This window comes from Furipterus horrens, unplaced genomic scaffold (genome assembly GCF_987537825.1).
Source record: "Furipterus horrens unplaced genomic scaffold, mFurHor1.1.pri manual_scaffold_4, whole genome shotgun sequence".
NCBI classification, from domain to species: Eukaryota; Metazoa; Chordata; class Mammalia; order Chiroptera; family Furipteridae; genus Furipterus; species Furipterus horrens.
In genome coordinates, this window is record NW_028327174.1 from 75,094,202 (window position 1) to 75,121,261 (window position 27,060).

General features: G+C 41.1%; 1 long non-coding RNA gene across 1 annotated transcript in view; it reads left to right on the plus strand.

Moving 5' to 3' along the window:
* The first annotated feature begins 7,888 nt into the window (after positions 1 to 7,888).
* Positions 7,889 to 27,060, plus strand: part of LOC150012238 (uncharacterized) — a 37,319-nt gene continuing 18,147 nt past the window's right edge. Inside the window, exon 1 of the long non-coding RNA XR_016510730.1 lies at positions 7,889 to 8,233. This is a non-coding gene — a long non-coding RNA (uncharacterized LOC150012238). The remainder of the gene's footprint in view (positions 8,234 to 27,060) is intronic.

Here is a 27,060-nt window from a genome sequence, read left to right on the forward strand (position 1 = left end):
TTTCATCTAAATTATATTCTCTAAACTAATGTACAAAATTTAAATAAAAATGTGATACTGTAAGATTCTCTATATAGTCAAGGTATTTTGGACTAGCTTTTCTTATTTTTCACAGTTAAAATTCTAATGCTAAAGATGTATTTCCATATTTTTAAATTTAAAGTTATTCTGGTAAAATTTTTTTTATGGTGATAAATTTTTGCTTTTCACATTGATCTGACTATGGAGACATGAATCTCTTCATTTGTCCTTTAAGATATATTCTGTTTCACCACAGTTCAAAGATACTAAAGACCTCGGGCATTGCAGCACTTACCTATTTCATTAAGCAGGCTGCATCACATATGAGTTTGGTCAGGTGATTTTCTAAATGAAAACAAATAGTAATTTCTCTTATTGTTATTTTAAAGTTGAGTACTTGGACCCCTATTAATTATCTCATATTAAACATAGGGTATTTTCAAAGTCTTAATGGATGTGTTTTGTGTTTTAATTAGATAGAATACATAGATAGACAATTTAAATAGATGAGCTGCTTGGATCCTATTCTTCCTAAAATGGTGTTCTTCCTCAAGCTCTTTCTAGCCGTTTCTTATTATCTCTGACAGCTCATATTTACTTTGTATTCTCTAGCACTTGGCCAAGGGACAGAAACCTTTCTGGGTTCAACCCCACAAAAGCTCTAGTCCTAAAATAGAAAACTATCGCCAAGTTTTATCTGTTCCCACTTGGCTGTCTCATCCATGCCCTGCTCTCCATTTCCAATGCCTCCACCCTCGTTCAGGTCCTGTGCCCTTTAGCCTTGGCGTTTCAGAACCCGCCTAGCTGAACTCTCCAAGCTGTTTTACTCAGGGCTTCCAAATTCATGTTCTTCAAAGCACATTTTCTGATCATGCCACTTACTTACACATGTAGAAATCTGTAAGTCAAGTCACTTCATTTAATTCAGTGACTACTAATAGTCTTACAGATATTTTAAGTACTTACTAAGTTCAGGAATTTGATGGGCCTGTTACCAACCCCAGTGAGTCAGAGACCACAAATCATGGTCCTTCTGCCTAATGTCACTCAAAGCAATAAGACAAAACAGTATTGGGTAAAGCTAGTCAGGAGCTTTATTCCTTGGTTAAGAAATGAAGAAGGAAAATCAAATGTGCTAGTGATTCCTTCTCCACAATCCTGGGGAATTAAGAAACTGTTAAAGGATCTCAAGGGGGAGGTAGGTCGCTGCAGGGGTGGGAATTCTCGAGGAAGAGGGGAGAGTTTTCAGATTTCCAAGGAAGCATATGTTGTTCTCAAACATGCTTGAACATGCTTAGCCATATATCACATGTCTCACTTTAATGTTAAATCTCCACCCCTGGTTCTGATTGTAGTATGCTAATAAAGAAAAATTCATCAAAAGATCTCTTCGGAAGGGGTTCCATGTGCCATTGTGGAATTTTCTGGTGCAAACCAGTTTCGTGGTGATGGTCTTTGGGTTCCTTATCTGATTTCTGCCGGCAGACTTAGCTCACCCTGGAATTCCTACCTCTTCTTCAGGATTTCAGCCTGCTTTTGCCAGGAATTATGTTGGAGAGAATACAAGAAGCTTGGTCAAAGTTTAAGAATTAACTAATGATGTGGTAGCACAACTCGGTGACCGGACCTGCTGATATGAAAATGAATAAAACAGACTTTGAGACATCGACAGTTTCCTAGGTAAAAACTTTATGCAGTACTTACTATATTGATTTTGCTAGGAATTAGATGCATAATTTATAGCCATATTGATATTGTCTATATGTGTTTAAGTACACACACATATTATAGTATCACACAGACTAGGATGTATAGAGTGGGTATAAACTTGGGTCCATGAATACGGGTTTGGAAAAAAAAACAACATTGTATTTTATATAAAAATTCAGGTTCAAACTGAACCTTCATTGTACTCACATGACAGAAATGTAGTAAGTTTGACCCTACTCCCCTTCAGTAGGATTGTGGCTAAATTCTGGAAGTTTATCTACTATCTCTACTATAGACTTGATGTGTCTTCCCAAAATTCCTATGTTGAAACCATTCCCATGTGATGGTATTTGGAGGTGATGGGATTAGATCACGAGGGCAGAGCTCTCATGAATAGAATCAGAGCACTTACCAGAGACTCCATTGGAAACACCTGCGAATCATGAATGCCAGAAAGGCCCCAAGGGCTGTGAGAGGTCTGATGATGATCACCATTCTAAACCTCCTCATCAATGGCGCAGATCTGGAAACCACTGGCCCCAAGAACATGGCCTGGTGGGCTATTGCAGGCCCAGTCTAACCCGCCAGGAGGGCCCGATTACTGAGGGCAGGTGTGTGGGTGTGAACTGCGCATGCTCCATCCTGCTTCCTCAGCGTTGAGGCGCCTGAGTCCGTTAGAGGCCTGGGTGGTGCAAGAACAGGGTGGCCAAAGGTAGGGGCCTATGGGGTCCACACAAAGTTGCCAGGGTCCATACATTTTTTAAAAAGGAGAAGCGAAAGACAAGGAAAGGAGAAGGAGTGAGAACCTGCAGAGCTCGGTTTTGCTTTCCGCCATATGAGAACACAGTCAGATGGCGGTTCTGGAACCACAAAGCTGACCCTCCCGAGACACTGAATCTGCCTGCACCTTCGTCTTGGATTTCCGAGTCTCTGGAAATGTAAGAAAGAATTTTCTTTCGCTTTTAGGTCACACAGTGTGTGGTATTTTTGTTACAGCATCCCCAAGGAGTGAAGACGGTCCCTTTAGAGAGAGGGCCTGAGTGTGCAGGCATCCGCTTAGTTGGCCGTCGTCTCGTCCGGCCCACAGAGGTCTGCGTTAAACATGGTTTACTCCTATCTGCCCGGCCATGGCGGGTTTGGGCCTGCAGTTCTCTGTTTTCTAATGAGATTTGTTACTCCCAATTCTGGGACATCCCTGTTTTCTTCAGCCTACCTTTCTCTACTATTTTGTTTATGTTTCAGATGCTCTTCCTTTCCCCAATGTGACTACTAAGCTTTTACAAACCGAAGCTAACTGCCTCCTTTTTGGCTTTGCTTTCCACTCCCTCACTGAGCCCTGAGCAGCCCAAACACATGAATAGAAGGTCCGGGGAAGGCAGTGTGTGTTAGTCAAAAGCAGGAGCTGAGCAGAGGGCAAAGGAGGACATTAATAAGGAAGAAATGCTTTACTATCTCAAAAATATTATTCTATCCCGTAAAACTTGCATGATATATACTGGGGATTTAGGCATACACTGGCCCATGTGTACTATATAGCAGGAGCCATGATGCTATTATGTCACATAACACTTTTCAGAACCCATGAGCATGAGTAGCATGTGCAACAAAGCAGAGAGGCCTCCAAGCATTTATAGGAATGCCAAATAGTGACAGTATTTATGAATTTCCATCTAATTACATTAAATTCAGTGCTATTTGTTCTGGGCTAATATTCTAGATAGTGTCAAAGAGGTGGCTTTTTTAGAAATCCATAATCTGATATGGAATTTGCACATTTCATTTTTAAACCAATGTCCATCCTGGTGTATTATAAAATATTTGTCAGTTAACCACAAGTGAAACTCTTTAAGATCCTGATGCTCAATATTGCTATCTAATCAGCTATCTAAAACTGGTGATGATGGTAATGACAATAATTCTTGTACTGGGTTGGTCAAAAAGTCCATTTAGATTTTTACGTAAAATGAAAGACACATTTTTCAGTTTAAAGAATAACTTTATTTATTTCTAAAATGCCTCTTGGACTTCATTTTGCCTTGGCTGGTTAATTTTTTGACTGGATCCTGTATTCTGCGGTACAAAGTACAAACTTCATATGATGGCAAACCTTCTTCCTACTGTTTCAGCCTATGCACTTCCCTCCAGGCAGACAGACCTGTTGGGATTTATCAGAATAGAGTGTGAATTCCCAAACACTGTACCTTTGTATGTGCTGGTTCTCGGAAGCGGTCCTTCCTTCGCCCTCGTCGTCGGAGAAGACGCTCAGCTCAGTCCCAGCTTCCTCTCTGGACCTGCACCTGCGCCAACAGGCTCCGTGAGAACTGCATCCTTTGTGGTTTCACAGAACCCTTTACATTCCAGGACTGCAGCCTCTAAGAAGATCCTATTAAAGTTTTATTTGTTTCGTTTGTTTTATATTTTTCTTCCTCGCTAGGTGAGCTTATTCTTTTTCTACCGAAGAATAAAAATGCTTGTTAAATGTTTACTGAGAGAATGAATTAATGATAATGCAGTTTAGTCTTTTGTTTCTTATCAGCTTCGAAATAATAAGAAAAGGAGGAGACAAGGAAAATCTCAGAAAATGGGAATTCTGCGAGGGATTAGTGATAAGCTGCCAACAACCTTATATCAGAAAGAAACCTCTTTCCCTGTTTGTTTTGTGTCTCAAAAGAGATTCTTTTCATGTTGTTTGGGACAAGTTAGGGCCTACCCTCTGTTTCTCTGTTTTGTTTTCTGAAGGATATATGTAGCTATCACTGTGTAATGAAAAATATATCACCATAAGTTTTTCCGAGGTTTCAGATTAGTAAATGGCTTTCTTTTTATGGGAGCATTAAAAAGTAGTGATTCTGATAAACAATACTTATCTTTCGAACAATAGATTTCCTTTGTATCTCTAATTTAAGACCTTGTGGGTAAATTTATAGATGTTACCAACATTAGATAAGAACGTATTTTTAAAAATGTATATGTAATACTTTTTCATTTACGCTAGGTTATTTACCTGTGACCTTATATTATTTAAGACTAAAATCAAACATCGGAGCAATAAATTAATAAGATTCGAAGGTAGCACGTTGTTGTCAGAGAGCCCTGAAGTTCGACGGTATGATCATGTTCCAAAGCCCACGATCCATCATGACAGGGAGCTACCCACGATCCATCATGACAGGGAGCTAGAGTGTCATATTGTCATGGCAACAGGATGTCTTCTTAGGTTTGAATGTGTTTGTGTTGTAGATCTATAACTTTAAAAGCTTATTCAAAGCTTTTAAAGCAGAATTTGTATTGCTTTCATGGTTCACGGTGTATACTAAAAATTCTCAGCTATTTTGCCAATGGTAATTGGAGTGCTCTTTACTTTTGTTCTTTTTGTCTCCAAGGTGAGGCATCACCGGACTAAAATGGTTATGCCTTAGCATTTTTGTTTTGCCATTCAATATAGAACTGTAGGGGTAAAGATCTTTCTCCCTGTATTTGATATACAAAAACTGTGGATTGAGGTTTTTGGATATTTGGATAAGAATAGTTTATATATATATATATATATATATATATATATATATATATATATATTCTTTTGCTGAGGCAATAAGATGAAAAGCAAATGGCTCTTTTAACCTGCTGAGTATTATGAACTTAATAAGCTTAATGTGTTGCTCCAAAAAGCCAAAATCTCACAACACTGTCAATTCTTTCTGCATGGGAAAGACACTTCTCTTGCCCAGAGATTCTCTGCAAACAGTGAAAAAAAAATAATGATCAATGGTCCTGTTCACTGCTTAGGAGAATGTCCTTGACATCCTTCACATCACAGCACAGCGCCAACAGCTGAGATCTCATGTTGAATCAGGGGAGCAGGAACCCTAAAGGGTGAGCAGGAGAGACCAGGGGAGAATGGTAGGGGTGGTGCAAGATAGAGATGGAGGTAGAGATGCGAGAGAGAGCGAGAGCGAGAGAGAGAGAGAGAGAGAGAGAGAGAGAGAGAGAGAGAGAGAGAGACTCTATTATTGCTTTCTTTGCAATTGTTAACCCCTTAGAGATGGAAAATTTCCACATCAATACGCACTGTATTATTCCCTCCAGTGAAGCAAATTGGTTTTGTAAGTTAGCTTTGTCTTTAAAGATGCATACAGATGAAGTTTATGGAGAGAATGTGACATAGAAAAGGCACTTTGTGATGGTATTAATACTGAATTAAGAGGAAAGACATCTGCAAATTAAAAAAAATATAATAACTAAACTGGAAACTGAGACCTACGATGTCCTATTTTTTCCTATTACCAATTATTTGTCTTAATATATACATGTATGAGTGACGAAAAAATGAGAAGCAAGACATTGAATAGGTTTTTGAAGCAGACCTCAGGTGTTTTTTTTTTCTTACTATTTTTGAAGTTGTGTGATTTATTTTTCTGCTTCCTCCTGAATATGAAATAGATTAAAGCAGTTAAAATCTTGGAGTTCTTATGTCCATTTATCTACTATCTCTTTTTCTAAAGATATGATAACTTGCATAAAGTCAGATTTATAACTTTAAGGAAAACTCAATAATTAGTTTTCAACTACTCTAACCTTTTTAAAACAATCTTACAAGGTCATGCATAATACTTCAGAAGCTAGAATTATTGATTTATGATATATATTTTAGTAGTAAGAAAACCTCTAAACTGCAGATGAAGCCAATTTTAACTCTTACCCCAAATCCTAATTGCTTTATATAACTCCCTGCAATTTAGCTATATGTATCATTTCACATAGTTACTTTTTGTGTGTATGATAAGAATATTTTGGATTTATTCTGTCAGCAAAATCCAACTATACAATACAGGTTGGTAGCTATAGTCACCATGCCGTATGCTAGACCCTTAGGTTTCATTCATCTATAACTGCAAGTCTATACTCTGTGACCAACATTTTCTCATTTTCCTTTCCCCTTAGCTCCTGGCAACCACCAGTCTAGTCTGTTCCTATGTGGTTGCAAACTGCAAGATTTTCTTCCTTGTTATAACATAGTAAATAAATAACTGAATAACTAAATATATATATATTTATATATGGATATATCTGAATACCACATTTTCTTTATCCATTCATCTATTGATCTCCTGGCTGTTGTGAGGAATGCTGCAGGGAACATGGGGGTGCAGGTATTTCTTCAGTCAGTGATTTCATTTCCTTTGGATACATCCCAGCTGTAGAGTTGCTGTGTCACATGGTAGTTGCGTTTATAATTTTATGAGAAATGTCAATACCTTTTTTCCATTATGGTTATATCAATTTAATTCCCATCTATAGTACACACTGTTTTCTTTTCTCCACATCCTTGCTAATGTTTGTTATAGCTTGTGTCTTTAATAGCCATTCCAACAGGTGTGACGTATATGTCAGTGTGGTTTTGATAAGCATTTTCCAGATGATAAGTGACATTGAGCCTCTTTCCATGTACCTGTTGGTCACTTGTATGTCTTCTTAGGAAAACTATCTATTGATATCCTTTTCCCATTTTCTAATTAAATTATTTGAGTTTTTTTCCTATTGAATTGTAGGATTTGTTTATATATTTTGAATATTAACCCCTTATCAGATATAAGATTAGAAAAGATTTATGTAGTGTAAATGTAATGTCTCTTTTTTCATTTTTAATTTTATTTATCTGTGTCCTCTCTTTCCTGGTTATTCTAGCCTATCTTTTTGTCCATTTTGTTTAGCTCTTCTAAAAAACACTATAGCCTACCTTTTTAAAACTGCTTTTGCTGCATTCCATAAGTTTTGCTATGTTTTTATTTAATTTTTGTATGTCTTACTGTTATAGAAACAGGGGAGTCCAAAAACAAACCCCAGAGTTGGCGGCTGGGAGATAGGGAAAAGGAAGCAGCTTTCAGGATGCCTTGCATGCCTGTGGCTAGTGGCTGGCAACATTGTTGCAAAGATCCGCTTTACTTCCAAGGGTCAGGAAGATGGAAGGGGTCTTGGACTGTGGGCTGGTACGGAAGAAGCCTACAGAGCCTACACGGGGTTCTGTGAATGGTCAGAACTGTTTGCAACACCCACTGCGTGAGAGGACGCAGTGAGGGAGAGGAGGCAGTCAGGAAGAGAAAAGCAGCTGTGGACATTTGGCTGGCTGGCTCTCTTGCTCTGTAGCACTCCGGAACTGGCTCTCTCTCGCTGGCTCTCTGGCCCTGGCTCTCGTGGGCTCCCTCCATGTGACTTGGAGGAGCAGGGGTCTCCAGGCTGCTTTAAGAGGCTGGCTCTGGCTCTCGTGGGCTCCCTCCATGTGGCTTGGAGGAGAAGGGGTCTCTAGGCTGCTTTAGGAAGAAGCTCTCGCCATGCAGTTTTGAGGAGATTCATGCAGTTTACAGGAAGAAGGCAGTTTGCAAGGAGGCTGAGAATCCAGGCGGTCCTGCATTGAGAGCTGGAGGGCACCACAGCACAGAAAGGACCTCCCCAATCAGAACTGAGTGATTGGCAGCTACTGGTAAAGCTGAACTGTGCCTAGGAGGTAGGGGAACGGTGTTTCTGACTTTCCTAAGACTGGCCAGGTCTGGGAGGGGGAGGTAGGACTATGTGTAAATAAACAATTCTTTTTCCTTTTCACCAAACTCTGATATCGAGAGTTATGATTCTGGCGGCGGGCCATCGGGCCCCTAACTAAACAGCCCGTGGGTTCTGTTTCAATCGGGGCAGCCCAGGGGTTCTGTTGCATTACTGTATTTTTAATTTCTTTTCGGACTCATTGACTGTTTAGGAGTATATTGCTTAATTTCCATGTATTGTGAATTCTACAGTTCTCCTCCTGTTCTGGATTCTACTTTCATATAATTGTGCTTAGAAAAGATACTTGATATGAAGTCATTTTAAATGAGTTAAGACTTTCTTTGTGACCCAACATATGTTCTATCTCAGAATGTTCCATGTGCCAAGAGGAATTTTTATTCTGGTGCTGTTGAGTGGAATGTTATGTATATGTCTGTTAGTTGATTTGATCTATGGTGTTATTCAGGTTGACTGTTTCCTTATTGATTTTCTGTCTGGATAGTCTACCCAGTGTTAAAAGTGGGATAATGAAATCCCCTATTATTATTGTATTGGTGTTTATTTGTTCCCTCGGTTCTCCCTTTGGTAAATATTTGCATTCAATGAAGCTTCTGTTGTGTCTGCAGTGGAGTGTGCAGTTGGCAGGCTTGTTCCAGAGTTCTCAGGCTTTCATGTATCATGCCTGGTCCTAGGAACAAGGGACCACTCCCAGGATCTTATTCAATAGGGTGGTGCGGGGAGAAGGTTCCACTTCAGGGTCTGCAGTTAGGTCTTCAGACAGCTAGCCTTTACTAGGTGTATATACATGTGTGGTTCCTTGTCAGGTCCATGCCTGTGTCCCTGGGTGGGCAGGACTAGATCCATACTATGGCTGAGAGGGGCAGAAGCTGAGTCCCAGGCTCTTTTGGGGTCCACAGTCAGGGTTGAGTTCTGCACACATTGCTCTTGAGGCAAGCAAGATGCACTTGTCTCTTGCCAGGCCATTTGTACGAACAGGAGTGTTTCCTGACCAAGGCTGGCAGGGGTTGCAGCTGATTTAGAGGGCCATTCCAGGATATGCAGTCAGACCGAGGTTGGCAGGCTAACCTCTAAGGGTGTAGGTGGGCACGTCTTCTGGTGGGTCTCTGGGTGGGCCTAACTGCTTGTGAACTATAGAGTTGAGAGGGACTGAAGATGACACAGGTCCATGTAGGATCTGCTGTTGGCCTTGGGTGGGCTCGCTGGTCTCCTGGAGCACTGGCAGGCATGCATCTCAGCAAGACCTGGGTGAGCAAGACTGTTCAAGAACTGGGACTGGGAGTGAGACTGGAGCAGAGTCTAGGCCCATTTCCAGTTCTCTAGTGGCCCTGATGGGAATATCTCCTGCCAGGTTCCTGTGAAAACAGGACTGCTCCTGGACTCTGGATATTTACTATCACTTTCAACCATATTCTGTTTGAAGAAAATAACAGTTCCCTGGACTAAACAGAGCATTAATGAAATCACATTGGCTCTCGTTGCTATAAGCTTGACTTGAGAGCCAATACCAAAATGAGATAGTGAATTCTTTCTTCCTCCCTTTCGCCCTCCTTTTCTTTTTTCTACATATTTGCCGTGCTATATCCAAGCCTGTATAATCCTGTTTAGTTTGAAGAGTGAGCATATATCTTTACTTTTAGTTAAGTGGATGAATCAATCGGTGCATAAATGCATGAAATGCACGAATGAGGTGAAGGTTACCCAATAATGACAGACATATATATTGCTGGATACCATTTGATGGCAGTCAACCAAAGGACTAAAGTACTGACCAAGGAGATCTGAGTTGCTCTTTTGGTTGTGGGAGGATTGTAACCTTAATGCTGGAAGCCTGACTTAAGATGTTTTCCTTGGACTCTGCTTTGATATAAAGCTCACTCGACTTACATGATGAACTTAAATTAATTGAATCTAAGATGTTGAATCACAGAAACTGGCTTTCAGAGAAGATGAAATGATCTCAAGAATAGAAATCAGGTGATTACTAAGAGGGAGGGGATGTTTCACTTGAGCAAAGGCCTTTGGAAAATGTATATTAAGAAAAAGTCTATCTAATGAGGTCTATCTGACCTTTATGACCATAATATTGGTCATAGCTGAATTTCAAATAGGTTTACTCTATATCTTTTTGTTTTGGATTTGATTAGTGTTCTATGGTTTGCTTCTGCAGTTAGTGAAAAGTAAAATGGAATAAAAATATTTTGAATAAAAAAATATCTGATAGTAAATAGTTAATAATGGCCTGATGGTTAACACGTCTTGTTATGTATTTAGAACACTCTCTCTTTTAATTTTAGCAACAAAAATGACAATAGACAAGCATAGGGAGGAAAAATATTATTTGGGTGTTTTTACCTGAAGAATTATTGAGTACACGTTACTTTTCATATACATGAACTAGAAATAGCTAAAGTAAACTACTCCTCACTTAGTTATGACTCTAGGAAATAAAATTTTGTGGGGATATTTCCTGAATTCTGTTCAATGACGCATTAATCTCCTGGAAGTATGCTAGTAGTCATTTCTTAGAAGGGTCTATGATCAAATGAGTTTGGGAAACTTGAAATTAAATGAAAGTAAACATTTATTTCACAGCTGGTTTCGCGGAACCATTTCATGTAGTAATGTGCCTTGTGTCTCTCCAAGGTGTGATACAGTGTGAAATGTTTCCTGATCTTTCACCCAAAATTGCCATTAACATGTGGCATAATACAGTCTTGGAAAACATATAATGGAAGGTTTCTGCTATTTCTTTGAAGGACATAATACTCTGCAACTGCTGGATTTTGCTCATTTTGTTTTACATTGTTTTGGTTCACCTTTTGAAATTTATATCCTCCAACATAAAATTAGCTTCCATTGTTTTCTTTTTGTTTTCGAGGGATCGAAACAATATATCCCTTTTACAAGCAATATGTTATCTTTATTCTTTCCCAATAAGAGATGTACAGAGCATTTGTTTATTTGTTAGTTTATTTTTTTATTATAAAATGTCCAGGCATGTAAGAAGGTCTAAAGATGATATTCTGAATCCTTGTGGAAGCACTAGCTTTAAGAAATTAAATAGCACAATAAATCTGAGTGTTCCTGGTCTTCTTTTATTCCTCATGCACTGAATGTAAGAGTTAGCATCTCTTGAATTTTGAAATTTCTAATGCCAATCTTTGACTTTGTGAGTCTTTTGTGTGAATGGTATGGTACTGCATATGTCCCTCTGAACTCTTTTTTCTCCCACCTTCATCTTGTGTTTGCGAGTTATGTTAATGCTTTCAAGGAAACCATGATTGAAAAACAAACTTGGGGTGACTGGCAAACTCATACTTGCTGATTTGGGAGTCTTTCCATTATTAAGGCTTAATTATGGCCTAATATGTGGTCAGTTATCATAAATGTCCCCTTTGTTCCTGAAACGTGTCTATTCTCCAATTTTTCAATGCTGTTCTCCAATTTTCAATGCTTTTATCTATTATAAGCTCACATACTTGTTTTGCCTACTTATTTCTCAGTTCCTAAAAAAGTTGTTTTAATATATTCTGCATCCAAGTACATTCAATTGCCTTGACTCACTTTGTCAATTTCTTTTGTAATTATTTCCCTTTTTGCTTTATGTCCATTTTGGCTTGTTTTTAGGCACAAAGTAATTTAGAATTATCGTGTTATGTATTCTTAGGGAATGAGAGTATTAAATTATGTTACAGGCTCCACTTTAGCAATGTCTTTCTCTTTTTTTAAACCTTTAAGTATATTTTGTTTGATAATAATATAGCTATACCTATGTTTAACAAACTGATTTTTAAACATATTTCTGGGTTCTTATGTGTTACAAGTCTCTTTAAACAATACAGCTAGGATATTTTAACACAATCTGAATATATCTGCCTTGAACTGATCAATTACTTATATTTCTCATGGAGTTGTACTTTTTCCTAATAGTTACTTTTCGCTTTCAATTTATCCTGCTTTTTCTTCTTTTCTAATATTAGAGTGACTTATTTGGGAATGATTGAAATATTTTTACTTTGTGTTTTCTCTACTGACTTGGAAGTTATAGCTAATTCTATTGTTTTCTTTCTTTAAAGATTTTATTTATTTCCTTTTAGAGAGAGGGAAAAGGAGGGAGAAAAAGATGGAGAGAAACATCAGTGTGTAAGAGATACCTTGACCGATTTTACCTCTCGCATGCCCCCAAACGGGGACCTGTCCTGTAACGCAGGCATGTGTCCGGACTGGGAATTGAACCGGTGACCTTTTGCTTCACAGGGTGGCGCCCATTCCTCTGAAACACACCAGCCAGGCTTCTGTTTTCATCTTAATAGTCGTTTTTAAACATTTCACATGTTTAACAAATTCTAAAGTTAATATATATGTATGTTCCTTCTGAGCAATTCGGTATGCTTTGATTTCCATTAGTTCCTTCCCTTTTTATTCATTAGTAATTCAGCACATTGGGTTTACACCCCTGCTAGCTGCCAGCTCTTTTCTGGGGTGTCTCCAGGTGCAGCAGCCTGTTGGTTAGGGCTTTGTGTCCACTCCACCTCACAGTGTTTCACAGCTGACTGGTGAGGCTGGTGGCCAGGGCAGACATGGAGAAAGTGCACCTGCCTCGGGCTTCTAAGAGAAGCTGAAAAGGTCCCCTGAGGAGGTGGGCCATGTCCAGGAAGGAGCCGGGTGGCTCCCGTACTGACTTTGAGCAGGACCTGGCCCCTGGGACAACAGTGGGGCAGGCGCCAAAGCTCCCACAGAGCCAGTGGCCAGACACGGTGATGTCAGGCAGGTCGGGCCTCAGTGGTATGGGACAAAGGCCTCATGGAGGGCAAGGCAGGTGCCAAACACTTGCTACACAGAGATGCAGGTCCCAGGTGCTAGAAGGTCATGATGGGATTGGCCATTCAGGGAGGCCCCGCCCCTTCCTCTGTGACCTCTCAAGGTCCATTGATGTTTCCATGGAGACATCAGAAGGTCCTGGCTGAAGTCAGTTCAGTGCCTGCTAGAACCCCAGAGGAGGAGGAAGCAAAGGAGAGACTCTCCCTGTTTCCACTCTTATTTGAGTTCGTTTGGCGCACAACTGCCCCTACATGGGCAATTTCCTTTCTCGGATTCGCTTGTTCTTCTGCCGCCTCCGCCGCGGCCACCATCCCTTGCCTGGTGGCCATCACCGTGACACCCGTGATTATGGCCCACCTGGCTGGGACCACCCTGCTGTCAGACATTTCCACCCACTATTTCATTTCTGTCATGCTCCCGGTCCATCGCCCTTCGGCCTTGTCCCGAGAGGGCGGTGTCCTCTCGCACAGACTGTGCGCTTCCCTCGGGAAGTGCACCGGTTGGTGAAATGGAAGGACCCCCCGCAGAAGCCTGTGCTTCCTGCTTGTACATCCGGGAGGTCTGGAAGCTTGAGACCGGGCCCTATTCGTCATTCAGGTCACAGATCTTCTGGCCTGCGCTCACCACCTGAGCAGGCAGTCAAGGCTGAGGAGCCGGGACCCTCTATAATCGTCCCACTTCCTTTCCCAAAGGAGGTGGTGGGGAAGGTCCCGGAAGAGTCCCCAAAAGACACGGCACACAAGACCAGCCAGGTAGAGGAAAAAGGGCAGGATCATGGGGACAGCCCCCACAGCAGTGGGCATCTGCCCAGCACTCCAGATTCAGTATGTGTAGGGAAGGAGAAGCAATCCAGCAGCAATTCTCCCCCGGCCTCTGCCAGCAGGAGGCCCCGCAAAAGAAAGCAGTCTGGGCCGCTCTTGCTTCCACTGCCACCACTGCGGTGGGATCGAGGTGAGCTGCCCCCGCCTGCTAAACTTCCTTGCCTTGCCATGGACCCAAAGCTGCACACCATGGAAAGATCTGAGGGTCCAAGGAAAAAGACTGCGGGGGACAAGACCCAGGTCACTCAGCCTGCTGCTTCTCTGCCTCCACCTGCCTCGGTGCCTGCAGGAACCCTTCCCCTGGCCACTCAAATGGGGCAGGCCCCTGTTAACATCACTGCCAGAGCATCTACACGTTTGACCTCTCGGCCCGCTTTACAGGATGATGACACCGAAATGGACACGACTCCTCCGTACTATGCCACCACAGTCGTATCATCTCCAGGTGGCAGTGTAAGATCCATGGCAGTTCACCAAATCCCTGCCATGGACCCCGAGGAGCCTATGGACACCACTCCTGCTCCATAGGAAAACCACTGCCCCCTGTCCTTGCCCTTCCTAATTCTGACCACATACCACCCAGTGGCAACATTCCCTTGGCTAAAGTCACCACCTCTTTTCTTAACTGGGGGATCCATCTGGCCACAGCATGGCTGCTGCAGGAGGAGGAACATCCACAACCTCATTGCAGAGTATAACACCTTCCCCATGATCACAGGCACGAGTGTTCACACTTGCCACCAGTGCACCTGCAGTCCACCTGGCGTACAAGATCTCCGACACTTGCAACAGCCACCACCATGGAGAATACAGGTATGTCATGAGACATGTCTCTTTCCACCTTCTGTCAGACCACTGGGGGCATTTCTGGCTGCGTCACAGCCATTATCGTTGCAAGTCTTAGCATCATCCCTGTGTTTAGACACACTTCTAGCTGCACTGTATTTCAAACCTGGAACCTACCTGTGCTGAATCTAGGTGATGCTATGGCAGGTTACAACTTCCCTCCCGTGATGGGAGGGCGTGTTCTTCCCACTTTGCATTAGTACAACGGGGGCCCACCTGGCCATGGTGGCTGATTTTTTTAAATGACAAAGTCAATAGAGTAATAATTTGTGGTATAATCAGTAGCTTCTAATTCTTTTGATTTGTCCAAAGTTTGTTTAGAGGAAGGTCGTGATGCTTTGGTCATGAGTTCAATCTCTGGGTCCTGCTTTCGGTTTAGAAATTATTGATGAGATAGTTTGATCTTTTATTTATTCAATTACTGAGAAGTTCTGTCACACAGAATCATCTTTGAATACCTATTTGTCTGTTTATTTTTTTAGACAAAAGCATTTCAAGTTGCTACCAACAACATTTTTAAAACCCATAAAATTGTACAATGGAATGTGTTGCTTCTTTGGATGATATCTTTCTTGGAATATATAGTTTTATGGCAAATGTCCTATAAGAAAATAGTTTCAATAAGACCGTTAAGTAATCTAAGTTTTAGTGAACATAAGCCATAACCTCTGATTTTAGTGATATTAATTACATTTGCAAATATAAATTTATGAACTTTTCTCATGAAAGTCAAATTTTGAGTATTGTAAGCTGATAAGGTTTGATTAGTCTCTTTGTATTCTAGGCAGTAGGTTATAGAGCTTAGGCCATTCTGGGAAAGGAACTGTCTCTAGGGAGAAATTTAGTTTCACTTACATGGGAAATTTCATAGAGAAGAACTTGTTATTCCAATGAAGATTTTGTTTAGTAGTAGTGCATCATAAAACCGGGGGAGTGTTGTTTACCTAGAAGTTAAACTTTAGGAGCTGGCTTAATGTTTATGAGTAAACAAAGATGTACTTTTCTTTGCATTTTCTCTATTTTGTTACTCCTTTAACATGTTATCTGAATTCCTCTTAGTGGGATTTTTTTTCCCTTTCAAAAAATGTTCTGTTATCCTATTACAGTTGTCCCAATTTTCCCCCCTTTGCCCTCCTGTGCGGAGCCCACCTCTGCTCCACAGTCAATCCCCACCCTGTTGTCCCTGTCCGTGCGTCATTCACATGTGTTCTTTGACAAGTCCCCTCCCCTTCTTTCCACCATTATCCCCCTCCCCTCTCCCCTCTGACTGTTCCACGTTTTCATGTCTCTGGTTCTGCTGTGCTCATTCGTTTGTTTTTGCTAATTAGGTTCCTCTGATGGGTGAGATGGTATTTGTCTTTCATTGAATCGCTTATTTCACGTAGCGTATACTCTCCAGTCACATACATGCTGTTGCAAAAGTTAGGAGTTCTTTCTTTCTGCTGCATAGTGTTCCACTGTGTAAATGTACCACAGTTTTTTGATCCACTCATTTACTGATGGCCCCTCAGGCTGTTTCCAGCATTTGGCTATTGTCAATAATGCTGCTCTGGACATAGGGGTGCATAAGTTCTTTTGAATTGGTGTTTCAGGATTCTTTGGGTATAATCCCAGTAGTGGAATGTCTGGGTCAAAAGGCAGTTCCATTTTTTGTTTTTCGAGGAAATTCCACGCTATTTTTGACAGTGGTTGCACCAGTCTGCATTCCTGCCAACCGTGCACTAGGGTTCCCTTTTGTCCACATTCTCGCCAGCACTTGTTTGTTGATTTATTAATGGTGGCCATTCTGACATGTGTGAGGCACTTTCTCATTGTGATTTTAATTTGCATTTATCTGATGGCTAGCGATGCTGCACATCCTTTCATATGCCTATGGTCCCTCTGTATGTCCTCCTTGGAGAAGTATCTGTTTCCCAATAGTTCTGGTGTGTGTGAATTTATTTACTAATTATTATTTTAAAGTACATTTTATTGATTTTGTTGTTACAATAGTTCCAATTTTTCCCCCTTTGCTCCCCTCTGCCCAGTCCCCCGCTTCCCCCAGCCGTCCCAGCCCTCTTAGTTCATGTCCACGGGTCGTGCATAGAAGTTCTTTGGCTTCACCCTTTCCTATATTATTCTCAACATCCCCCCTGTCTTATTTTGTACTGACCGATTTTGATTATGCTTCTTAGTCCCTGAATCATTTCCCCATTTCTCCAGCTAGCCGCTCCCAGCTGATATCCCTCCAAATGATCCCCATACCTATGATTCTGTTCCTATTCTGGTTTGCTCATTTGGATTTTGTTTTTATTTTTTAGATTCAGTTGTTGATAGTTGTGAGTTTGTTGTCATTTTAGTGTTCATAGTTTTGATCTTCTTTTCCTTAAGAAATCCCTTTGAGATTTCATATAATAATGGCTTGGTGATGACGAGCTCCTTTAGCTTCACCTTGTCTGGGAAGCACTTCATCTTCCCTTGCATTTCAAATGATAGCTTTACTCGATAGAGTAATCCTGGTTGCAGGTTGCCTGTCATCACATCGATTACCGTTTGCCAGTCCCTTCCTGCCTGCAAAGTGTCCTGTGAGAAATCAGCTGATAGTCTTACAGGCAGTCCCCTGTAGGCAACTCTCTGTCTCTCTCTTGCTACCCCCAGGACTCTGTCTTTATCTTCCACCTTTGGCATCTCAATCATGATGCGTCCTGGTGGGGTCCCGTCGGGGTCCAGCTCGCCCAGGACCCTCTGTGCTTCCCGGACCCAGATGTGCATCTCCTTCGCAAAATGAGTTTTCCTCATTTTTTTCAATTCTTGCTTCCTCATTCTGCACCGGTTGACTGCTTTTTTCTGCCTTATATTCCAAATCATTGATTAGAACCCGGGTTTCCTTCCCTTCACCATTGGTTCTGTGTGGATTTTCCTTCGTTTCACTGAGCATAGCCTTCACTTGTTATGTGTTTGTTGTACCCAAGCATATCTGTCAAGCCTGTGAGCATCTTTATCACCAGTGTTTTGAACTCTACATCTGTTAGGTTGTCTATCTCCTCATCTGTTAGGTTGGCTATGTCCTCGTCGCTTAGTTCTCCCACTGGAACCTTGATCCGTTTCCTTTTTTGGGCCATACTTCTCTGTCTCCTCATTCTGACAGGCTCCTGTGTTTGTTTGCCTCTACATCCCGGCTAGAGCTGTTGCTCCTGTTATGTTGTAATGGGCGGAGCCTTAGGGGTTCTTCAGTCCAGGTCAACCTGTTTCACCACGTTGTGGCGCTGTATGTGGGGGAGGGGTCCGAGGGGGAACAATGCTGCCAGCCCAGCACTTGTCCCTTTTCCAGGCACCTCTCCCACACCCGCACCAGACTGGCGCCCCTCTAGCTGCTGCCCTGGCCATCATTCCCAGAGCGGGTGCATCTGAGGACATTCTAGGACCGCGCGGGCCCTTGAAACAAGCAGACTCTGCTGAGAGACTGGCAGTTTCTGCCTCCACCCCAATCCCGCTGCTCTACACAGTCAGAAACAATGAGGCCTGATTTTCCATGGTGCTGGGACCTTTGATCTGTGAGGTCTGGTGAGGAGCTGGGAACGCTCCGCAGGTGTCCCTCCTTGCATTTTAAAACGTGAGTGTGCCTTTTCCGCCGAACCGCCTCTGCTGCCACCATTGCTACCACCACAGCGAGTCCTCTCCACCCGGGCTCTGCTTCTCCTGCGTGTCTGGGTGAGTGTTTAATTCTTCTTTATATCTTTGTTTGCTGGACTTTCCTGTAGTTTGATTTTTTGGAACTTCTGGTTGTTTCTAGTTCTGAGGTAGTTGTATTCCTCCTTTTTTTTTGTTTTTAATTTTTATTTTTTTGGTTATTCAATTACAGTTGTCCCATTTTTCCCCCATTGCTCCCCCCTCCCAACCCATCCCTTCTCCCACAATTATATCCCTCCCCGTTGTCCATGTCCATGAGTCATTCATATACGTTCCTTGACTAGTCCCTTCCCTTACTTATCCCCCTTCTCTCCCACCCCCCCTCCCCCCTACTGACAACTATTCTAGTCTTTGCCTATTTAGTTCGTTTGTTTGTGTTGCTCTTTAGTTTCCTGTATTGGGTGATATCATATGGTATTTTGCTTTCTTTGCCTGGCTTATTTCACTAAGCATAATTCTCTCTAGTTCCATCCATGTTGTCGCAAATGGCAGGAGTTCCTTCTTTCTTTCTGCTACATAGTATTCCATTGTGTAGTTGTACCACAGTTTTCTGATCCACTCATCTACAGATGGGCACTTAGGCTGTTTCCAGCACTTAGCTATTGTAAACAGGGCTGCTAGGAACATAGGGGTGCATAAATTCTTTTGAATTAGGGTTTTGGGATTTTTCGGGTATAATCCTAGCAGTGGAATCACTGGTTCAAAAGGCAGTTCCATTTTTAGTTTTTTGAGGTAATTCCATACTGTTTTCCATAGTGGCTGCACCAGTCTGCATTCCCACCAACAGTGCAGTAGGGTTCCCGTTTCTCCACATCCTCGCCAGCACTTGTTGTTTGTTGATTTGTTGATGATGGCCATTCTGACAGGCGTAAGTTGGTATCTCATTGTGGTTTTTACTTGCATCTCTCTGATGGCCAATGATGTTGAGCATTTTTTCATGTGCCTATGGACCTTCTGTATGTCCTCTTCGGAGAAGTGTTTGTTCAGGTCGTTTGCCCATTTTTTAATTGGGTTGTTTGTTTTCTTGATGTTGAGTTGTATAAGCTCTTTATATATTTTGGCCATGATATCAGATGTCTCTGATATCATGGGCAAATATGTTTTCCCATATGGTTGGTTTCCTTTTCATCTTGCTGATGTTTTCTTTTGATGAGCAGAAACTTTTTAGTTTGATGTAGTCCCATTTGTTTATTTTTTCCTTTATTTCTCTTGCCTTAGGAGATGTATCCGTGAAGATATTATTACGTGTGATATCTGAAATTTTCTTGCCTATGTTTTCCTCTAGGACTTTTATGGTATCACGGCTTACATTAAAGTCTGTAATCCATCTTGAGTTTATTCTCGTGTGTGGTGTAAGTTCGTGGTCTAGTTTCATTTTTGTGCACGTCCCTGTCCAGTTCTCCCAGCAAGGTTTGTTAAAGAGGCTCCTCTCACTCCATTTTATGTTCCTTCCTCCTTTATCAAAGATTAGTTGACCATAGAGGCCCGGCTTTATTTCTGGGCTTTCAATTCTGTTCCACTGATCTGTATGTCTGTTCTTATGCCAGTACCAGACTGTTTTGATCACAGTGGCTTTGTAGTATTGTTTGATGTCTGGTATCATGATTCCCCCTGCTGTGTTCTTCTGTTTCAAGATTGCTTTTGCTATTCGGGGTCTTTTTTGGTTCCATATGAATTTTTGGAGGATTTGTTCTAGGTCAGTGAAATATGTCATTGATATTTGAATAGGGATTGCATTGAATCTGTAAAATGCTTTGGGTAGTATGGCCATTTTGATGATGTTGATTCTTCCCATCCAAGAACATGGTATTTGCCTCCATTTATTTGTATCTTCCTTAATTTCTTTCTTCAATGTTGCCTAATTTTCAATGTACAGGTCTTTTATCTCTTTGGTTAAGTTTATTCCTAGGTACTTTATTTTTCTTGTTGCTATAGTAAATGGTATTTTCTTTTTTGCTTCTGTCTCTGAGATTTTATTGTTGGTGTACAGAAATGCCTTAGATTTCTGTATATTTATTTTGTACCCTGCTATTTTGCCAAATTCACTTATTATATCGAGTAGTCTTTCAGTGGATTTTATAGGGTTTTCTAGGTATACTATCATTTCGTCTGCAGATAATTTTACTTCTTCTTTCCCAATTTGGATGGCTTTTATTTCTTTGTCTTGTCTGATTGCTGTGGCTAGGACTTCCAACACTATGTTGAATAGAAGTGGGGAGAGTGGACAGCCTTGTCTAGTTCCTGATTTCAGGGGGAATGCTTTCAGTTTTTGTCCATTGAGTATGATGTTGGCTTCAGGCTTCTCATATATAGCCTTAATGATGTTAAGGTATGCTCCCTCTATTCCCATTTTGCTGAGTGTTTTCAACATAAATGGGTGTTGTATTTTCTCAAATGCTTTTTCTGCATCTATAGATATGATCATGTGATTTTTGTCTTTCATTTTGTTTAGGTGATGTATTATATTTATTGATTTGCGAATATTAAACCATCCTTGCATCCCTGGGATGAATCCCACTTGATCATGGTGTATGATCTTTTTGATGTATTGTTGGATCCTGTTTGCCAAAATTTTATTGAGGATTTTAGCGTCTATGTTCATCAGTGATATTGGCCTGTAGTTTTCTTTCTTTGCTGTGTCTTGACCTGGTTTTGGGATGAGGGTAATACTGGCTTCATAGAAAGAGTTTGGGATTTTTCCCTCTTCTGGGATTTTCTGGAATAGTTTGAGGAGGGTAGGAGTTAGTTCTTCCCTAAATGTTTTGTAAAATTCGCCTGTGAAGCCATCCGGGTCAGGGCTTTTGTGTGCAGGGAGATTTTGGATTACTGTTTCAATTTCCTTCTTTGTTATTGGTCTGTTGAGACTTTCTACTTCTTCTTGATTCAGTTTGGGAAGGTTATATGTTTCTAGAAATCTGTCCATTTCTACTAGGTTGTCAAATTTCTTGCCATATAGTTGTTTGTAGTAATTTCTTATAATTGTTTGTATTTCTGTGGTATCAGTTGTGATTTCTCCTCTTTCATTTCTGATTTTGTTTGTTTGGGTCTTCTCTCTTTTTTTCTTAATGAGCCTGGCTAGAGGCTTGTCAATTTTGTTTATTTTTTCGAAGAACCAGCTCCTAGTTTTGTTGATATTTTTGGATTGTTTGTTTGGTTTCTATGTCGTTTAATTCTGCTTTGATCTTGATGATTTCCTTTCTTGTTTTTGCCCTAGGCTTTGTTTGTTGTTGCTGTTCTAGTTCTTGTAGCTTTATGGTTAAGTTTTTTATTTGAGATTCTTCTAGCCTTTTCAGATATGCCTGTATTGCTATGAACTTCCCTCTTAGGACTGCTTTTGCTGTGTCCCATAGGTTTTGGGCTGTTGTGTGTTCATTGCCATTAGTTTCTAGAAATTTCTTGATTTCCTCTTTGATGTCATTGTTAACCCATTTGTTATTTAAGAGCGTGTTATTCATTCTCCATGAGTTTGTGTGTCTTTGATTTTTTTCTCTGAGGTTGATTTTTATTTTCAAGGCATTGTGGTCTGAAAAGATGCTTGATATGATTTCAATTTTCTTGAATTTGTTGAGGCTTGTTTTGTGTCCTATTATGTGGTCTATCTTTGAAAATGTCCCTTGTGCCTTTGAAAAGAATGTACATTTTGCTTCTTTGGGGTAAAAAGTTCTATATATATCAGTTAAGTTCATGTGGTTTAGTGTGTTGTTCAATGCCTGTATATCCTTGGTGATTCTTTGCTTGGATGATCTGTCTATTGTTGATAATGGAGTGTTGAAGTCCCCTACTATGAGTGTATTGTTGTTGATATCCTTCTTGTTGTCTTCTAGTATTTGCTTTATGTATTTGGGTGCTCCTATGTTGGGTGCATATATGTTTATCAGTGTTATATCTTCTTGATGAATTGTTCCTTTAAGTATTATGAAATGTCCTTCTTTGTCTCTTTTTATTGCCCTTGCTTTGAAATGCGTTTTGTCTGATATGAGGACTGCTACCCCAGCTTTTTTTTCAGGTCCATTTGCTAGGAATATTTTTTTATATCCCTTTACTTTCAGTCTATGTAAATCTTTTGTTTTGAGGTGTGTTTCTTGTAGACAGCAAATATGTGGGTCCTGTTTTCTTATCCATTCCGTTACCCTATGTCTTTTAATGGGAGCATTTAATCCATTTACATTTAACGTTATTATTGACTTGTATTTATTCATTTCCCTTTTGTATCTCTGTTCCTCTATTATTTTTTTTTGTTTTTTCTCTTCCTTTTTCTTAGAATATTCCCTTTAACATCTCTTGCAATGCTGGTTTTGTGGAGATGTATTCTTTTAGTCTTCCTTTGTCTGAGAAACTCCTTATTTCACCTTCTATTTTGAATGAGAGCCTTGCTGGGTAGAGTATTCTTGGTTGTAGGCCTTTGTTTTTCATTGCTTGAAATATTTTTGACCATTCCCTTCTGGCTTGTAATGTTTCTGTTGAGAAATCGGTCGATAGCCTTATTGGAGCTCCCTTGTAAGTTATTTGCTGTTTTTCTCTTGCTGCTTTTAGGATTCTCTCTTTGTCTTGAAATGTTGCCATTTGAACTATGATGTGCCTTGGAGTGGGTTTTTGGGGGTTCCTCTTGATTGGAACTCTCAGTGCTTCTTGGACTTGCATAACTTTTTCTCTCATCAGGTTCGGAAAATTTTCTGTCACTATTTCTCTTATCAGATTTTCAATTCCATGCTCCTTTTCTTCTTCCTCTCTTATTCCGATGATCCTTAAATTATTTTTTCTGATGCTATCCTGTAATTCCCTTACATCTTGTTCATATTTTTTCAATCTTTTTTCTTCTTGCTGTATCATTTGAGAATTATTACCTACATTATCCTCTAACTCACTAATCCGATCCTCTACTTCGTTTAGTCTGCTTTTGACTGATTCTACTGTGTTTTTCAGTTCAGAGACTGCATTCTTCATTTCTTCCTGGTTCTTGTTGATCGTTTCTATGTCTTTGTTTATGCTGGTGTAGTTCTCTGCAAGTTCCCTGTAATTTTCTTGGAGCTGTTGGTAACTTCCTTGGAGGTTGTCATAGTTGTTTTTGAGGTTTTCGAGCATATTGAGCTTCTTCACCACCATAGTTTTGAATTCCATGTCTGACATTTGGGCTATGTCTAGTCCATCTACCTCTCTTTCTGGGGATTCCTCTTTTCTTTTCATTGACAGGTTGTTTCTGCGTCTTACCATGTTGGATTCTTCTTGTTTGTTTTTGTTATTTGGATTTGTCTGCTTTGCCTTCCCACCTTTGTGGTATGAGATTTTTTATGGTAGATCTGGGGGTTTCAGTGGTGCAGTCTCTTTGATCTCCTGAGCCTGATGTTCTTGAGGTACCTTTTATTTCGTTTGTTTATGCTGTCTGGTTATAGTTCAGATTTTATTTTTTGTTAGGATATTCCTTCTGGCTTGTTGATTGAGAGTCCCTCTATCCACTTTATCTCGAATTCTTTTGTGGAGATGCTGTTAAAAACATAAACACACAGTCCCGGCAGAAGACCCACACCCTCAAAAATATCCCCCACCCTCTATCCTGCTATCATCAGCCAACGAGCCAGTATTAATATAGATGTAGAGAGATTAGAGCTTTTGCACTATAGGAAGAATAGATAAGAGTTGTTTTAGTGAAGGAAAAATATGGTTTTTGAGAGAGGGGATAATAGGTTAATAATAGTTGAGACTGTGCAAGACAGTAGGTAATATTTACGTTGTATGTTAAAAACTATAGAAAAAAAAGGGGGAAGAGTGCAGAATATAGTAGGAAAGTGGAATTATATAATATTGGATTTATATAGTAGTGATAGTCTATTTATTTAGAGTGAAAGGGAGGCTAAACTAGGCCCACAAACAAATAGACAACAATTGAAAAACAGGGGTAAGAAGGAAAGATTATATAGAACAGATTAGAGATATAGTTTGTTTTTTCCTCTTTCCTTCCCCTCCTCCCTCCTCCCCTCCTCTTTCAGGAAGAAAAGAAAAAGGAAAAAGGGAAAAAGAAAAAACAAAAAAAGGAATGTTTTTACTCAGTTCAGCCTTCTTGTGTCGTCTTCTTTTTCTGCGTCCACAGCTGGTCTAATCTGATGGGTCAGAGATTCCTATTCCTTGCAGCAGTGGTGTGCGCAAGGTGGCCGGCAGGGCGCAATGCAAGGCAGCCAAGAGCCCACCTCAGGTCTGCCACGCCGCGCTCCAGGAAAGCAGGCCGCGCCAAGCTCCAGGAAAGCCCTGCAGGTGTTTTTTTGGCTCGAGCACCGGTGCGCACCCAAAGGGTCCAGGGAACTAAGCTCCGACCTGCTGCGCCGCGCTCCTAGAAAGCTGGCCGCGCCACGCTCTGAGAAAGCTGGCCGCGCTGTGCTCCAGGAAAGCCCTCAAGGTGTTTTTTTTGGCTCGAGCACCGGTGGGCGCCCAAGGTGTCCGGGGAACTAAGCTCTGGCCTGCCACGCCCCGCTCCTAGAAAGCTGGCCGCGCCGAGTATACCTCAATATTAGTTTAGATGATAGGGAAAATATCCAATCTTCTGAAAATTTGAAAAAAGTATTAGCAGTAGCACAGCAGTTATAATGACAAAATAATAATGGTTAATATTCCTTGCTATGTGCTTAGAACTAGCACCTCTGCATAGCTTTACTGAATCCTCACCAAACACACACACACACACACACACACACCCAAGGCTATATGTTATGTCCTTATATATTTAGTACAGATGGAGAAAACTAGAGGAGTACTGTACTTTTCAAGATCACATAGACAGTTAGCAGTGAAGCTGGAGTTTCATCCAAAGTCTTGCCCCAGAAAACAAACATTTAATCTTCTGTCTGTCCAAAGGCTGTATCTTTGAAAATAAATGGCAGAAAATATATAGATATTTTTTAAAAGCATGAATCTAGAGAAAAAATGATGGCGGAGGAGTGAGGGGAAGCTGTGTTTGCTTGCTCCCAAGACCTGTTTGTAGTTTAGGCTAATTGTGGACAGAGCATCTCAGTTAACATCTCGATACTGGCAGGAGTTGAACCTTGGCACTGCTTGCAGCAGAGGAGACCATCTCGGAGAGACCTGTCTGGTGAGGATCATGGAGGAGAAAGGGGTGAGACAAGTTCTGGCTGGCTTCATTCTTCGTGCTGTGGCTGGCAGTTCGCAAAGATTTTTTAGTGCTTCTAGGTTTTCCTTGAGAGGAGTCAGGGCTGGACTGCAAGGCTCTGCCCACTGGCAGACCCAGTATGGGCCAGGTGGTGTCTGGCTCTGAGAGGCAAGGAACAGTGTATTATTATTACTTTTTGTGGGGGTGAGTGTGTATGCTTTTGTTTCCCTTTTGATTGCTTTTTGCAGACGGGGAGGAAAGGCTAGGAGCGAGGCAAGATTCTTGAGAAATGCACGCACAGGAGAGCACTCGCCCACTTCCCACCCTAACTCTCATCCAGACCCGGGTGACACTTGGGAGCACCTAGGTCTGCCTTCCCTGGCAAGCAACCGGCCCACCCATGGCATGCCCGCCTGCCCCAGCCTGTGCGACGGAGCACACTCGCCCCTGGCTGTGGCCAAATGAGGGTGAAGTGAACTAGAGGTGCTTCGAAAAAGTTTTGTGCGCAGGCTCTGGAGAAAGAGCTGGGGGAGCAGCGGACGATATCCCAGTGCAGAATCATCCCCAGTGCTATGGGAGAAATCTCTTAAGCAGACTATTCCCCTGCAAGTGGTGTCAGCTGGAAGCAGCAGCTCAACAACTGTATACGAGAAGGTCACACCACAAAGGCAGGAAATAAAAGCAGGTCAATCTAAGAAGCAGAAACAAACAGAAGAGCCACTTAAAATGGGCCAATGGAGAAACAACAGCCCATCCAAAGGAAAGGAGGAATTCGCAGAAGGAGGGATAGATGAAATAGAGACAAGCAAATCATTAGACATGGAATTCAAAACAAAGATAATAAGGAACCTCAATGAACTCAACAAACTCAGAGAAAACTTACAAAGAACTCCTAGGGAGCTACAAAGAACTCCACAAAAGCTGTAAATAATTCCAGGAGAACTACAAAGAACTCTTGGGAAGCTTCAAGTAACTTACTGAGAACTACACCAGCATGAAGAAGGACATAGAAACTATCCATAAGAGCCAGAAAGAAATGCAGAATATAATTTCTGAATTGAAGAACACAGTAGAAGGAATCAAAAGCAGGCTAAATGAAGCAGAGCATGGGATCAGTGAGTTAGAGGACAATGTAGAAAAAAATTCCCAGATAGTGTAACAAAATAAAAAAAGACAGAAAAAGAATGAAGAGGGTTTAAGAGAGCTGCAGAGCAACATGAAACATAACAATATCCATAGCATAGGGATACCAGAAGGAGAAGAAGAGGAGCAAGGGATAGAAAGCCTGATTGAAAAAGTAATGACAGAAAACTTCCCGAACATGAGGAGAGAAAAAGTCTCACAAGTACAGGAATCACAGAGGGTCCCAGTGAAGATGAAGCCAAGGAGGCCCATTTTAAGGCACATCATAATTAAAATGGAAACATTGAAAGACAAAGAGAGAATCCTAAAGGCGATAAGAGAAAAACAGCAAATGACGTACAAGGGAGCTCCGATAAGCCTATCAGCTGATTTCTC